Source organism: Phyllostomus hastatus, unplaced genomic scaffold (genome assembly GCF_019186645.2).
Source record: "Phyllostomus hastatus isolate PE091 unplaced genomic scaffold, TTU_PhHast_1.1 phas_contig_58, whole genome shotgun sequence".
Taxonomy (NCBI): domain Eukaryota; kingdom Metazoa; phylum Chordata; class Mammalia; order Chiroptera; family Phyllostomidae; genus Phyllostomus; species Phyllostomus hastatus.
Window position 1 is genome coordinate 39,488,393 of NW_025333916.1, and position 16,003 is coordinate 39,504,395.

The 16,003-nt window shown below is 45.9% G+C and overlaps 1 protein-coding gene across 1 annotated transcript in view; it reads right to left on the reverse strand.

Moving 5' to 3' along the window:
• The window catches only part of LOC123824660 (death associated protein), a 55,331-nt gene that overhangs the window by 22,730 nt on the left and 16,598 nt on the right, over nt 1-16,003 (reverse strand). The window lies entirely within an intron of this gene.

Consider the following 16,003-nt stretch of genomic DNA (forward strand, 5'->3'; position numbering starts at 1 on the left):
CACACTGTAAAATTTTCTGCTTGATCCTGTTCCATTAAAAAAACAGCTGGTCTCCACCCACTGAACCGACTTTATGACCAGCCAATGGGCCACGATGTACAGTCTGGAGAACAGTTCATTCCGAGGAAACACAGTGAACAATAAACTTTCCTGAGGCTCCATTTCTCTCAATACTCACAAATAAGGCACAAAAGTCACCCTCCTACCCTGCAGGCCGGTCACAGGAGGGGCTTGGGGACACACAGCTGAGCCCCCGTCATGATGGAATGTCCCCTGAGCAGGCATGCAGTGCCCTGGAGGGTGGCCTGTGCTTGTTATTGGGTGAACAATTTTTCCAAAGGATTAAAACCTTATTTAGTAAGATTTCACTAGTTTGAAGTTTATATTTATTAGGAGAAAGGAGAAAATAAGCAACATAAATATGGTAGGAAATATATTTAAAAACCCCTTAAGAAAACAAACTTTTGGGAAGAAACCCCAAGCACTCTACAATGAAAATGTTACCCAAATGATTGATATATTTATTACAGATAATTTTACCTTATGCATTAAACTGGGTCTTCTCTTTGAGGAGTTTTAGTGGCAATACTGTAATCAGACGAGTCCAGATTATAGTGTGGTCACGAAAGCAACAACACCACATTTCTTTATAAATGTTCTATGATTTGGAATTTTAAAAAGTATAACACACTACCATTCACTAAAATGAAAAAAAGTTGAAGTTTTACTGCACGAGTTTATACTTTATAAGTGCTTTTAGGGTTGCTATTTGTAATATATATACACACATTCCTATTAAGCCGGGCCGATTCTTACTTGGAGTAGCAGATAACAGGACAAGTCTGATTTCACGGGGCCCCACAACAGTCTGGCTCAGACAGTGTCACTGTTGCCCTGAGTACAAGGCCCAGACAGAACGCGCTCCCAGAGAGGACTGAGGTAGGAAGGCCATGTGCCAGAGACACCCCCCCACCACCGCAGGCGTCCAGTGCCCCTCCTCGCCCAGTGTGCTCGTGAACGTCCCGCTGCGCAGTGCAGAGGGCTGCAAGCGGGTGTGGCAAATGCTGGGTTACCAGGGGTCGTGTGGCTTTCTCTGAGGCACAGCCTCCCTGGCCAGGTGACAGGCTGCACTCGGAACTCCCCAGAGGGGACCACAGAAGGACCCTTACCCGACTTCTCTGACCAGGGAACTGTTTTTTTTTTTTTTTTTTAATTAGAGAGTACTTCATAGGACTCGCATGCTAAGGAGGTAAGGAGGCAGGCTTTAAAAAGTGCTCCCACATCTCACAGTGGCATTGAAAATGCAGCCAATGTAAAACAAGCTGACATTTAGCTACTTGCAACATGTCCCAGGGGAGGCCCTCAAAGGGGAAGATGGTTGTCTGTGCCAAGCAGAATTTATCAATGTCTCTGGGAGACGCTGGCTCCATGTGTGGTCCCCACAGGGCCGTTCACCCGGGAACCGGCTGGAAATGCACGTTCTTGGGCGCACCCAGACCTACTCAACAGGAAACTCCGGGGCCTGGCTGCCGCCTGTGTTTCACCCACCCCAAGGAGATGCCCATGTGATAATTACGGCTGAGAACAGGCTGTGCTCCATGGTCACAGTGCCCTCGGGGAGAGGGGCAGTCCCCTGCAACCAGGGGTCCAGCCACCTCCACCTCTGAAAACAGATGAGGGAAAAAAACCACTACCACTGCTGAGGCAACTAAGACAAGGAAACAGTTTTAATCTGCTTGAACACACACACACACACTCACTGTAAAAACTGTCTCCCTTCCCCTCCTTGTGCCCACCTGACATGACTCGGTCCTGAGGCCCCAGGCGGAGCAGAGCGAGTGGGCATCCCTGAGAGCCTGCTACTGGCCAGGCACCATGCAGGAGCCTCACCCAGCCTTTAGCACATTCAGCACCCCGAACAAGGGATTCTTGTCCCACTGCCCAGATGGGAGACTGAGGCTCACGGTATTGCAAGTATGTGGCCAAATCCAGAGTGGCTCTGGGCCTAACTTTGTGCAAAGTCAGTGTCTTTTCACGCTGTGAGGGATTGTTTTTACTCCTCCCCCTCCTGCCCCCCGTTTTATTGCGAGGAGCCTGGGTCTCTAAGGATGCTTTTCCCATGGTCACACAGGCAGCAGGTCACAAAGCTGGGACTGCACCCCTCTGTATCCCTCCGTACCGCAGAGGCGAGGTGAAGCCAGCGGGCTGCTCTGTGTGCTCTGGAGAACAGCAGAGCCCCGCTGGGCCGAGGACTGAGGAGGGACATGCAGAGCCTCTGCTGGAGGCAGGGTGCAAAGCACAAGAGGGCCGAGGGCCGAGCATCAGGGAACAGTCATCGTGGGAGGGAAATCGGCTTTTCTGCCTGTGCTTGCTCTCTCATTACATTTGAAAAAATGAGACGGGGAATTAGGACTGGCAGCCATGCAGACTTGCAGCGGATCACTCCCAATAATCTGTGTGTTCTTTCCCCATGTATGGTGGTACATGTGGGGTACAGAAGCGTGACAGTCACACTGGAACCCAGACTCTCAAGACAAAATTGGATATAATGGAAAATCAGAATAAAACTGACACACACAGTTGGACACGTATGGTGGGACCCCCAAAACCAGAATTATCTTCTGGAGGGCAGGTCCTTTGGAGCACTGGCTCCCCCCGCTAGGTGAGTGTTCTAGGAATTCATCTGTATCAGTGCACCAGCTGGCATTGTTGTGAGAGGCTGCGTTTGGCTTCAGCAGATTTTTTCTGAAGACTCTTTCAACATGCTTGCCCATTCCATGATGGGTGATTTACATGAATGCACCTGCCCACACCGCGCTGAGTGTTCAACAATTTTTGACCAAAAACGACATGACCCCTGTGCCTCATCCTCCCTATTCACCATCGTACCCCGAGTGACTTTTTGTTGTTTCCCTGGATGAGAAAAGTCCTCAAAGGGAAACATTTTGCTGATGTGGAAGAGGTGAAACAAAGACAGCAGAAGCACTAAAAGGCATCAAAATTGACGGGTTCAAAAACTGTTCTGAGCAGTGGAAAAATGTCTTGACAGGTGTCTTGCATTATATGGAAAGTGCTTTGAAGGTGGCTGAAGTCCAAACATGTAAGAACCAGTACACAAATTTTTACAAATAAATTCCGTTTTTTGGGGTCCTCCCCTTGTATGTTTGATATCCCATGGCTCTAAGAGGAACAGGAAGAGGGCTCTCAGCCCAAGGGACCCAGAAACAGAAATGAGGGCATCCATGAGCGAGGCAAGGGAAAAACAAGCGAACAAAGCATGTGACTTTATTCTCACTCAGGTCCAGCTGGTATTTAGCATCGCCTTTCTGCAGCAGTTCGGGGACCAGGCCACAGCTCCAGCCGCGTGCCTGGGACTGGCACAGCACACCACCATCGCTGCAGGGGTTTGGGGGTGCTGTTTGCACTCGTCAAGACTGCAGAGTGGCGGCCGTGATCAGGCCTATCATGGCATCTGGTCATCAAATCTTTAGAGAAATAAACCTATCATGACTTAACATTTTGATAACTGGATTTCATACTCCCTATGGCAAGAAAGCTGTAATATGAGTCCACAAAAGGAAAACCAGGAAAAGACAAAGGAAAAAATTAAAAGGATTTGAAAAATGAGGAAATACACACCACAGAGCAGAGGCAGTGAACTGCCTTGTGCTTTCCTAAAATGTCACACAATAATTTTTAGTAGAGACTTTAAAAAGATTTAAAAGGAAAGCATCTTTGATCCCGTTTAAGCCTGAGATGGCATGTTATCACCCTACACCACGGAATGCGGATGGCCTCAGGGAGGAGGCAGCTACCTCGCCTAGGACTCACCCGGGTGTTGTCATCTCCTCCAGAGTCTAGCAACATTCCAGCCACAAAACAGGAACTCTGTAAATGTGTGACTGTTGCGAATTCAAGTGTGAGGTTACATCTTTTCAAAGTCTGTAGGTGTTCATTTTTCCTCCTTCTGTAGTCACGATGAGAGTCCCTTCAGAGAAATAGTCTTGCCTACAAATCTCATGTTACAGACGAGGAGACAGGCCTGAAGGCTGGTTAGTGCCTTACCTGGGACCACCCAGGAGCTAAGGGCCAGGACTTGGAGAGGAGCCCCGCTCTGCCCCCCAGTGTGGGGCTTTCCCACGCTCAGCTGCTTTACCCACATTTCAGGCTGACAATGGAAGGCTGATCCTGGGGGACGATGTGTACCTAAATGGCTTGATTTTGTAGTCATATACATGGTCTGGGATGAAAAAGAAAGCTAAGGAGATTAATAGATAGACTAACAGACAAAAGGCCTGGATTGAGTGGACTCACTCTCAAGCTTTAAGGGAAAACACTTCTCTTTTCTGGTTCCTAGTCCCCTAGGGGAGCTAACTCAGTGGCTCAGAGGGTGGAGCCCCGCGCTCACCCCCAGGCCTGGGCTCCCGATGCCTCTCATCCAGGGATGACAGCCATCTGGGCGCAGAGTCCCGAGCTCCGAAGGCCTGGAAGATGCTTGGGGTAGAATTCCCTACTCCTCCCAGGATGGGGGGTTCAGGGGACACTTGTTGACTTGAGCCTCTTTCCCCTCAGTGACCCTCTGACCCAACAAAGGCAACAAAAGCATTTCTCACGAAAATCCACCCTATAGGTTCAACCTTGCCAGAGCTGGAAGGGGTTTGCTTTTATTTCTATCTGTAGTCAACACCTGGAACCTCTGGCAAAATGGAAGCAGGCTCCTCCATTCTTTACCAGCTATTTCTTTTGTGCCCATGAGGTATCGCCCTTCCTATTTAAGACTCATTATTTCTTTTTTCCACTTAAAGTCATAATGAATTTAGTAGGCATGAGTCATTGGTTTTATACTACTGATGCCAACTTCCTCTTATTATACTTTTATGGTCTGATTTCCTTCCTTCGCAGCTGATTTTGGGAATCTCAAATCTATGGCTTCTGAAATTGAACTGGACCCTGTCTCTGCCCTCCATGTCTCCCATTCACTGGGCTTGGGGGTTCCCGAGTGGACATTCTCTTGCCTCTGTGGCTCCTGACACAGAGATGGAAGACTTGCTGGAGCAGTGGCTGCCATGATTCAGGACGCTGGGGGCAGTGGCGGCGGTGGTGGGGGCCCTGGTGACGCCTGTGCCACGGCAGAGCTACTCTGACACCGTGCCTTATAAGACCACAAGGCTCCAGCTGACAGTTGGAGTAGAAAGACACTCACAGAAACTCTTCTGTTTTAAATGAGCTTGGAGGGAAACCAGTGTCTATGAGTGGTCACAAAACCCTAGTGCAGAAAATATGCCTCTGAACTTTAAAATTCAAAATAGAGCTTAAGGCTGTCTTTTCAATAATTTCTTCCCAGTTCCTTGGGAAAAGAGGGCTGGTTGCCAGAATGCAAGCAGCGGGCAGCAGAGGGGCAAGAGTCTTTGGAATCAAACAGACTGGGGTTCAAAGCCTGTCTCTGTCGGCTCCTAGCAGAATGACCTTCGGCATGCCATGAGCCTTTCTCAGCAGACTTCCTCATCCACAGAATCCTCAGCCTGCCTGTAGGCTGTGAAGGCAAAATGAGACTATATATAAAGCAGCTGGTCTAACGGTAGCTTGTATCTGTCATTATTTGGCTGCCAGACTTTCTGAATGGTGCTGAATTGCTTGTTTGATAGCAGGGACAATTTTCCAAACTTCTCACTCCCACAGCCCCATCAAGATGAGACAGATCACAAACTCAACAGGCTGAATGACAGACATGTTCAAAACAGATTAAAGTGACAAGAGGAAAATGTTCACTCTTGCCCTATAGACAGTTCTTACTTACACTGTCCCTCTCTTCCCCTCTGGAGTGCGTGTGTGTGTGTGTGTGTGTGTGTATGGCGAATTAAGCAGTTTTAATTACTTACCAACAGCTAAAGGCTAAATTATCTGTGCAGTGTTTTCTACCTTTTGCCTAGTGTTGACTCATTTTGGAAAAGCACATAGACTTTATTAACATTATAGAGACTCGGATGGAGTCTTGCTACTCAAAGTGTGGTAGGAACAAGCAGGACCACACCCCTTGGAGCCTTGAGAAACGCCATCTCAGGCCCCACCCCAGACCTAATGAGGCAAAACCTGCATTCTGACAATTTTCCCTGGGGCAATGTGCAAGAGCATTAAAACTGGAGAGGCCCTGCATTCTCCCCAGTCACTGAGCTTAGATGGGCCCTGGGATGGTATGGGTGGTGCCCCAGGACTCAGAAGACCAAGATCCTCTGGTGGCTGCGCAGTAAGTTCTGCTCAGCCAAGCACATCACTGTCCACCTTCTGCCCCTGTAAAAGTGGAAACTGAGAAGGATCTGAGGCTTTACCTCATGTGGCAGCTAACCACGGAGCTTGTCACTGTGTGTATGCACGTGCACATGTGCAGAAGACACAGGACCTCTGGGACAAACCTATAGCTAACGTAGTGCTCAATGGTGAAAGGTTCAAAGCTTTTCCGGTAAGATCAGGAACAAGACAAGGATGTTCCTCTCAAAACTCCTATTCGACATAGTACTGCGAGTCCTAGCCAGAACAATCAGGCAAGAAAGAGAAACACCAGGGATCTAACTTGGAAAGGAGAAAGAAAAACTGTCTCTGTTTGTAGATAATGTGATCTTAGAAAGTCCCACAGTCTCCACCAAAAAACAGAACTGATAAATGGATTCAGAAAAAATAGAGGATATAAAATCAACATATAGAGGTCAGTTACATTTCTATATGAAAACAACAAAGTATCTGAAAAAGAAAAATTTTAAATTGCATTTACAATAGCATCAAAAATAATAAAATATTTAGGAATAAATTTAGGAGGTGAAAGATCTGTACCATGAGAACAATAAAACACTGATGAGAGAAACTGAAGAAGGCACAGATAGTTAAAAAGACATCTCATGTTCATGGATCAGAAAAATTAATACTGTTAAAATGTTCATACTACCCAAAGCAATCCACAGATTCAAAGACATCTTCATCAAAATTCCAATGACATTTTTACAGAAATAGAAAAAAAACCCCTAAAATTGGTATAGAACCACAAAAGACCCTGAATGGCTACAGCAGTTCTGAGGAAAAAAACCAAAGCTGGAGGCATCACACTTCCTGCTCTCAAGCAATGGGATAAAGCTATTGAAGTCTAAAGAGTACAGCACTGACATAAAAACACAGACCAGTGGAACAGAACAGACAGCCCAGAAATAAATTCCCACATACGTGGTCAAGGGTTCGTTGACACGGAAGCCAAGAACACGCCATAGGGAAAAAAACAGTCTCTTCAACAGAGGGTGCTGGGAAAACTGGATATTCACACACAAAAGAATGGAATTATACCCCTATCTTATACCACTCACAAAAACTAATTCAAAGTGGATTAAAGACTTAAATATAAGACCCAAACTATAAAGCTCCTCGAAGAAAACACAGGGGAAAAAGCTCCTTGATATTGGTCTTGGCAACAATTTTTTGGATACGACACTAAAAGCAGAAACAAGCAAAACAAAAATAAAACAAATGGCACCACATCAAACTAAAAAGCTTCTGTACAGCACAATAAACAACAACAAAGTGAAAAAACAACTTATAATGAGAGAAACTATTTGTAAGTCATGTGGTTGATGAGAGGTTACTATCCGAATATAAAGGACTCATACGACTCAATAACAACAACAACAAAACCAACACGAATAGCCAACAGGTACATGAAAAGGTACTCAGCATCATCACAAGGGAAACACGGATCAAAATCACAATGAGCTATCACCTCATGCCTGTTAGAGCGGCTATTATCAAAAAGATGAGATACGTGTTGGCAAGGATGTGGAAAAAGGGATTCCCTGCACACTGTTGGTGGGGATGTGAATTGGTTCGGCCACTGTGGAACACAGTAGGAGGTTCCTCAATTAAAAACAGAACTAGCATGTTTCTAGCCATCCCCCTTCTGCACTGTATCCGAAGCAACGAAATCACTGTCTTGAGGAGATATCTGCACCCCCGTGTTCACTGCAGCATTATCTACAATAGGCTAGGCATAGAAACCACCCAAGTGTCTATCAGTGCATGAATGGATAGAGAAAATGTGGTACTTACACACAGTGGGATACTATTCAGCCATAAAGATAGAAAATTTGACTTTTGTGGCAACAGCCATGGACCTTGAGACATGATGCTAAATGAAGTCAGTCCGACAGTGAAAGACGAATACTGCAAATTCTCACATACAATATGTGGAATCTAAAAATGCCGAACTCATAGAGACACCGTAGAACGGTGGTCGACTGTGGCTGGAGGGTGGGGACAATGGGGAGAGGTGGGCCAATGGGCAGGAACTTCCAGCTGTAAGATGAGTAAGTTCTGGGGGTCCAACACACAGCACAGTGAGTACAATCAATAGTACTGTATTAGACACTTGGAAGTTGTTAAGAGAGGGAACCTTACGTGTTACCATCATTAAAAAAATGTTACCGGTAATTATGTGGGGGGATGGAGGTGTTACCTGACCTTGTTAAATCAGTTAACACCTTGTCAGAATCCTCGAAGGTGATGACCATTTCTCAGTATATATGTGTATCAAATCATGCTGTATACCGTAAGCTTATATATGTTTTATGTTCAATAATAGCTCAATAAAGCTGGGAGAAAATAATGAATTTGGAAAATCAGGAGATCAAAGTTTGGGGGGAAAATACATTCAAATTTATAGGCAATTTGAAACATTTGTAAAAACATAAATTGAGATATCTAATCTATATATAATGAATAGGTAATAAAACATAACATTGAGGCAATTTTAGTTTACTTTATTTTGGACACCAGAAAGTAAACTTTTATTTTGTATTTGTTTATTAATAATATTTGTTTATAAATATTCACCTTTTGTGAATTGTTTGTTCATGTTCTTTTTATTGGGAATTTGACATTTTTCTTTCCTTTTAGTTATTTGTTCTTCTTTCTTTCTTAAGTTCCATTTTTAATTACAGTTTACATTCAGTATTATTTCATATTGGTTTCAGGTGTACAGCACAGAGGTTGAACAATCCTGTACTTTACAAAGTGACCCCCTGATATTTCCAGGGCCCACCTGGTGCTACACACAGTTATTACAATACTAGTGACAACATTCCCTGTGCTGTACTTCACAGGAATCTGACATTTTATCATGTGTATGTTCCTCATTTATTTTCACAGTCTGTATTAGGTTTTTAATTATCACTGCTGTTTTTTAAAACATATGTATAGAGTCATTTGAAATGTTGGAAAAAAAAATTCAGTCTTAGAACAAGGGATAGGCAAAAAAAAAGACCTAAATGGAGACCTTTGATGGACCAACACTCAGTTTCTTTCCCTTATTTTTTCAGAGTTTCAGGGAAATGAGATAGAAATTGATGCATAGAGTGTAGACTCTGGGTCCAAGAAGTTAAAGCAGTCCTACTGATTTATAATCTGATTGGCCCACGGATGTTATTTAGCAGCCTGACCTGCCAGTAAGTCCAGGTAAATGGATACACTCATCAAACTCCTAGGCTCCAATTAATTGCAAACCGGGAGGAACATATGTTGCCCAAGGATGGGAGTTTTTGGCCAGGCCCCACATGGGCAGCCATCCCTGCATGTGGAGCCCTTACGTCAAACTGGGAGTGAAGAGCGGGGGAGGGGTACAGCCAACCCTCCCTGCCTCCAGCATCAGCGTATCACTTGCTCTGCCTTTCCCAGAATGCACATCTACGTGGCTCCCCAACCCGCCCAGTCTCCTGATGTGTCTGCCTACAGGAGGGTCTCAACTTTTCCATGTTAATTAACAACATCATGTTGTTAATTGTACGACTTTCCCACCCACCCCCGCCCAACCCACAGAAATTACCAATAGTGCAGGCCATCGACAGCACTTTCTCTAACAGTGTCTGCTGTACTGGCTCCATGTGCAGCAAAAGTCACCCTTAGCTGCAGAGGTTAAGCTACGCTGTAGGGAGGCATGTGGTTAAACAAATGGGACCAACAGGAACTCCTATGATAAACAAACTTTATATGCAACTGCTGTCTTCAAAGACAGGTGCCCACATCCAAACTCGTATATTTCTATTCTATTATTTTAGCACTCCTTCCCTGCATCTCCCACCTCCCATGACGCCCACCCCACCCCTCAACAAGGAGTTAACAGCAATTGCTTCTCCACATTCAGTCAGACTGGCCCAAGATGCTCTACACTTCATCATTATGCTGAGAGAACCTGTTACAAAGGAACACTGAAGGATGTCACTTATAATCTCTCTCCCACTTTCAATCTTTAGTCCTGACATATAAATTCAAAGTTCTCCAAAACAAGAAGTTAGTGGTGGCAGTCCGACTTTTTGACCAAATTATCGTAAGACCCGCGACACACTTTTTTCCCTCGTGCCCTGCGGTCCTCCCCACAGGGTCCTGCTTGGTAGGTGGCCAGGGAGGCCACAGCCCACCCCCTTCCGACCAGCACCCAGGCAGCCCATAATGACTGTGCCTTCTCTGCAAAGCCTCAGTCTCCAGCATGACCACGACCCTCAAAGCTGTGTCCACACAGATCCGATTCTGGCTGGCCCTCGGCAGAAAACTCATCTTCCCAGCGACCCCACGTCGACAGGGGAGCAGAAGGGCTTGGTTATCCCGGCGATCAAGCACGAGTGTGACTTCGCGAGCTTGAACAGACCTGTGGGCTCCTGAGGACACTGACAGGCGTGCCCCATGACGGCAGCTCCAGCAGGCTGCTTCATCTCCTCTCTGCCCCGCTGGGGACGCCTCGGGCCAACGCACTCTGCAGAGGGCCTTGGCGGTCACCCCCGGTAGGTAAGAACGTTGTCAGGTGGTGCCCCACACATGGTGTTCCTGGAAAAGGAGGAACACTCGAGGCCCTTTCCTCGTTTTGTTTTTCTTCATGGCACTGCTGCCTCTACTTGTGCAGCACACACATACACACACACACACACACCCAATCGTCAATGTGTGTGCTATCTGCTGCCCCCACTTGACAGTAAGTTCTGTGGGAAGAGGGACTTTGTTTGTTCACTGTGTCCCAACTGGGGTGCAGGGTACTGGGAACATAGTAGGTGCTTTCAGGTACGGGGTGAATGAATGGCCATGAGCAAGGAAGTGGAACCCGTGGACGTGTGGGCCCTGGGAAATCAGCTAGAGGCTGCCATCCCAGCAATCACTGGGGCGCAAACACTCCCTGTCCTATAAAAGTCTACTACGTTGATGTTTCTCTCCCTCCCTTCTCCTTTCTAAAAATAAATAAATAAAGTCTTTTAAAAAATCTGCTAGAAGAATGGGGGGCAATGCAACTCCAGTAACATAACCAGTTGTCTTTGGTTGGTTCCGATGGTGCCTATAGGGACTAACCTTTAAGATCTGGTCTTACTGAGTCCTCGGTTTTTCATTCAGAATGTGTATGGCCACTAGTAGGTCTGTATCTGGGTACAAACATGCATGGTCTGGAGACCGAGTATGGCTTTAAGAGGGCTCTCTTTGAGCCCTTTGAGAGGGCTCTTTGAGAGCCCTTGGGGAGAGGGAATTGTTCTGCGACCGTGGCCGGGTAAAAGTCCTTAGTCAGACCCTGGGCCTTGGCTCTGACCTCTTGTTGTTGGCCTCATTGGTCTGGGGTCCTGAGCCCTGTGCTGTGGCAGTTCTCAGACCTTGCTTTACAGGCTCTGTGCTGGGGTTCTGACCTCTGGCTCTGCTGCTCTCCCTGGTCTTCACTCCTCTTCTGTGTAGGCCTGGGCACTTGCTCTTGCCCCAGCTTCAGGCGACTTCTCTGGACTGGCCTCCACATGGCCCACATGGCCTATGGTACTGGTGCCTGATTCTTCCACATCCACACCGCTGCAAACCATAGGTCTGAGACCCTCTCAACAATGTCCGCGTTAGAGTCCCATGACTCAGTTCTGGCCAATGAGTTTGTTAGATGGCTTCTGGCAAAGGTTTTCTTGCTCCAGAAAAGACTGAGGAAGAGATGCTCATAACTTCCTCTGGATACCACAGGCTTGGATGTGAATGCTGGACCTGCTGTGGCCGACCTGCCACCCACCTGGGGAGCAGGCTACTCCAGGAGCAAGGCAGAGCTCCCAGCGGTGCAGATGTGGGCCTGCACTAGCCCAAGGGACCCCAGTTGCCTGTAGCCACTGCTACCCTGGGCCTTTTCCATAGGAGAAAGTATGTGTCCTGGCTGCCTGATCCAGTCTAAGCGGGGATTTACCGCTGTTTGCAGTGGAGAGTGTGCCTTTCCCCACCTCTGCATGAGGGTCCTGGTGTCCCCCCAGTATTTCAGGCATGGTCTTCCAGAGTCATTTCATCAGAGTTCACTCCTACTTTCCCAGCTAAGAAAATATGGGGGTTGGATTACAGCCCTGGTTCCCACCTTTTCATGCACGAGGACTTCTTTCTTTAATTGAAGTAATATTCACATGTTGTATAATTCACCATTTGAATCGTTTAAAAGAACAATTCGGTGGCTCTTTTAATACATTGAATGCTATGACACTGCCGCCCCTAACTAATTTCAAAGTATTTTCATCATCCCCAAAAGAAAGCGTTAAGCAGTCATGCCCCCTTCCTTCTCCTGCATCCTTGCAGATCTCTGCTTCTCTCTCTTTGGATTTGCTTATTCTGGAAATTTTATATAAATGGAATCATATAATATGTGACCTTTTGTGTCTGGCTTATCACTTAGCACAATGCTTTCCAGGTGTATCCAATGCTGTAACATGTGTCAGTACTTTATTATTTTTCACGGCTGAATAATATTCCACTGTATGGATATACCACATTTTGTTTACCCAGTCGTCATTTGGTGGACATTTGGGCTGTTTCCACTTTTTTACTATTGTGATTAATGATGTGACAAACACTCATGAATAAGCTTTTGTTCAAATACCTGTTTCACTTCACCTGGGTACATGCCTACGTGTGGAATGTTGGGTCACATGGTGATGCCATGCCTAACTTTTTTAGGAACCACCAAACTGCTGTCTATAGCTGTGAGGGCTTCTTTTTTTGCTTCTTCAAAAACAATTTTTAATGTGTTAAAAAATATGTATAACATAAAATTTCCCATCTGAACCATTTCTAAGTGTACAGTTTAATGGAGTGTCAAGTACATTTACACTGCTGTGAAACAGATCTCCAGAACCTTTTCATCTTGCAGAACTTAAACTCTAGGCCTATTAAACAACAGCTCCCTCTTGCCCCTCCCCACTGCCCCTGGCAACTATCACTGTACTTCCTGTCTCTATGAATTTGACTACTTTAGATATTGCAATGTAAGTGCAACCATGTGGTTTTGTCCCTTTGTGACTGGCTTATTTCACTTGGCATCCATGTCGTAGCATGTGACAAGAGTTCTTTCCTTTTTGAGGTTGCATGGTGTTCTGTTGTATGGACGTACCATATTTTGTTTATCCAAGCATCTGCAATAGACATGTGGGGAGTTTCTACCTCTCGGGTACAGTGAGTAGTGCTGCTGTGAACAGGGGTATGCAAATATCTCTTTGAGAGCTCTCAGTTTGTTTGGAGATATACCTAGAAGGGGACAAAGACTTCTTTTTAACACAAAAAACTTTGTGGATCTCTACTGACTAAATGTTCTGCCCCCTTCATGTGCGTCTGGGACACAAATTATCCCTATGTCCAGCATCTCCACGCTGTGTATGTGTCTTGTCAGTCCATCACTCGGGCCATCCTGGTTATCAGACTGACTGCTGTGGTGCCACAGTGCTGGTGTGCAAGTGACCCTTATTTTTTTAAGATTTTATTTTTATTTATTTTTAGAGAGAAATGAAGGGAGGGAGAAAGAGAAGGTGAGAAACAACGATGTGAGAGAGAAACATCAATTGGCTCCCTCTCGTACAAGCCCCTATGGTGGACTGAACCCACAACCCAGGCTTGTGCCCTGACCAGGAATGGAACTGGTGGCCTTTCACTTTGTGAGATGATACCCAACCCCCTAAGCCACACAGGTCAGGGCAAGTAACCCTTATTTTCTCAATGATGGCCCCAAGGTCACTCAGATAACTTTTATTACAATTGTTCTATTTTATTATTAGTTATTATTGCTAATCTTTTACTGTACCTAATTTATAAATTAAGTCTGTACATAGAGGGGAGAAACGTAGTATCTATAGGGTTCAGCACTATCCGCAGTCTGAGGCATCCATGGGGGTCTTGACACGTGTCCCCTGCGGATGAGGCAGGATTAGCACCGTATTTTCTGAGTGCTCCTCACTCTGAGATAGCTGATGTCAATGGAGTTTATTTAAATAGAGAGTTTAAAAATTTCAGGCATAGTAATTGTAATGTAATAAGCTCAATAAAGGGCTCTTGTTTCGATGTAGTTATTCTTATATGTAGCATTATTCTATGAAGTTATTATTAGGTATCTCGTTCATTCTACAAAATCCAACCACTGGAGAGTCGATTTAAATTCAGTTCACATGTTTATGTAATAAGAAAACACTGCTGATAAATAGTGCAATGCTTTGAGTAACACCATAAAAACAAAAGAGTCATCCGTTCCAAGAGGCTGCCTCCGGAGCAGACGCACAGCAGCGTCTGGAGGGGGAAACCAATAGCTCCGTTCCCTGCCTCCTCTCCTTCCGTGTGATAAGAGGAGCTCTCCCCCAGCGAAGGGAGCGTGAGGTCTTGTAAGGAGGCTGGAGGCCAGGGAAGGGGGAGGGAGCAGGACCGGGGTGTTCAGCTCATCAATCACACCTGGTTTCCACATCCATTCTGGAGCCAGATGTTGTGCCGACTGGAGAAAAGCTGGGCCTTCAGCACCTTCCCTCTCGCCCCCTTCTCATCCCCGACTGAAGGAGTCCAGCCTGGCTCCTGTGACATATGGATGCCCATATGCTCTCTCCTTTGGCGGAGCGGCGGGCCTTTGCTTCGAAGCCTGCCAGACTTGTGCCTTCCCCGGTGCCCGTCTTCATAAAGGAGAACGCAGAGACCGAGTCCCTGACAACGTTCACGCCCACAACGTCTGGGCCACAAAGTGGGCTGGTCACACACATCACGCTCTGTACTCACCGGGCGTTTGGCCCAAACCTCTTAACGTGCACAAGGCTGTGTTCTTATTGATCATCCTGATAGACACATGGCCACGGGTTTTAGAGGACATGGAACACTACATACAACAGCAAAACTGGCACTGGAGCCACCACCGAGTAGTTCTTTGAGTTGAGAGGACAAACAAGATACACATGCAAATCTATTCTTTTTACCTTTGCTTTTTACCTAACAAAATGAAACAGAATGAATTAAGTTCCCCACTATTTACTACGTGGACTGGTTCACCGGTCCACAGGCAGACCAGAACAATCTGTCACTGCCCTCCCGGTCCTCAGCAGGGAACGACTGGAGGAAGGAGCGGGGTCGCCACCTACAGGCCCCTGTGCCCCTGCAGTGTCTTCCGGTGTCCGGCAACACACACAGGACACTGCCTGACAAATGCAGCAGTGAATTAAATTCTCTAGTTTCGTTCTTGCACTAGAAGATCTACCCCAAGCACCTAGAATTATACACAAACATATTATTGATGAATTTAAAGTAACTTTTTAAAACGGACAAGTGACTTAAAGAATACTCCTTGCACAACAAACCGCGGAGGCTGAAGTGAACGCGAGTACAAGCCCAAGTGAACAACAATGAAAAAGTTGTATTTCTCCCGGTTTAAGTACTTCATGAGCCACATGACACATCTAATCACATTTGACAGGAAGCTACCTCTCCTACAAACCCTGAAATCACCCAGAAGGTCATTAGAAATTTAGATTTAAACCTAAATCCTTAATGAGAAACCTTACCTCAAGGGACCTTGAGGTATTAGTCACTGAGAGTACAAAGTCTTAATGATTAGCAAGGCATTGACATATTGCTTATTTCAACTTTATTTTATACATTGATATCTACTTAGTATCCATTTTATAATTTACGTAATGGCAGGACAGTATGCATGTATAATTTACAAATGAATATGCCTACATGGGGGGCG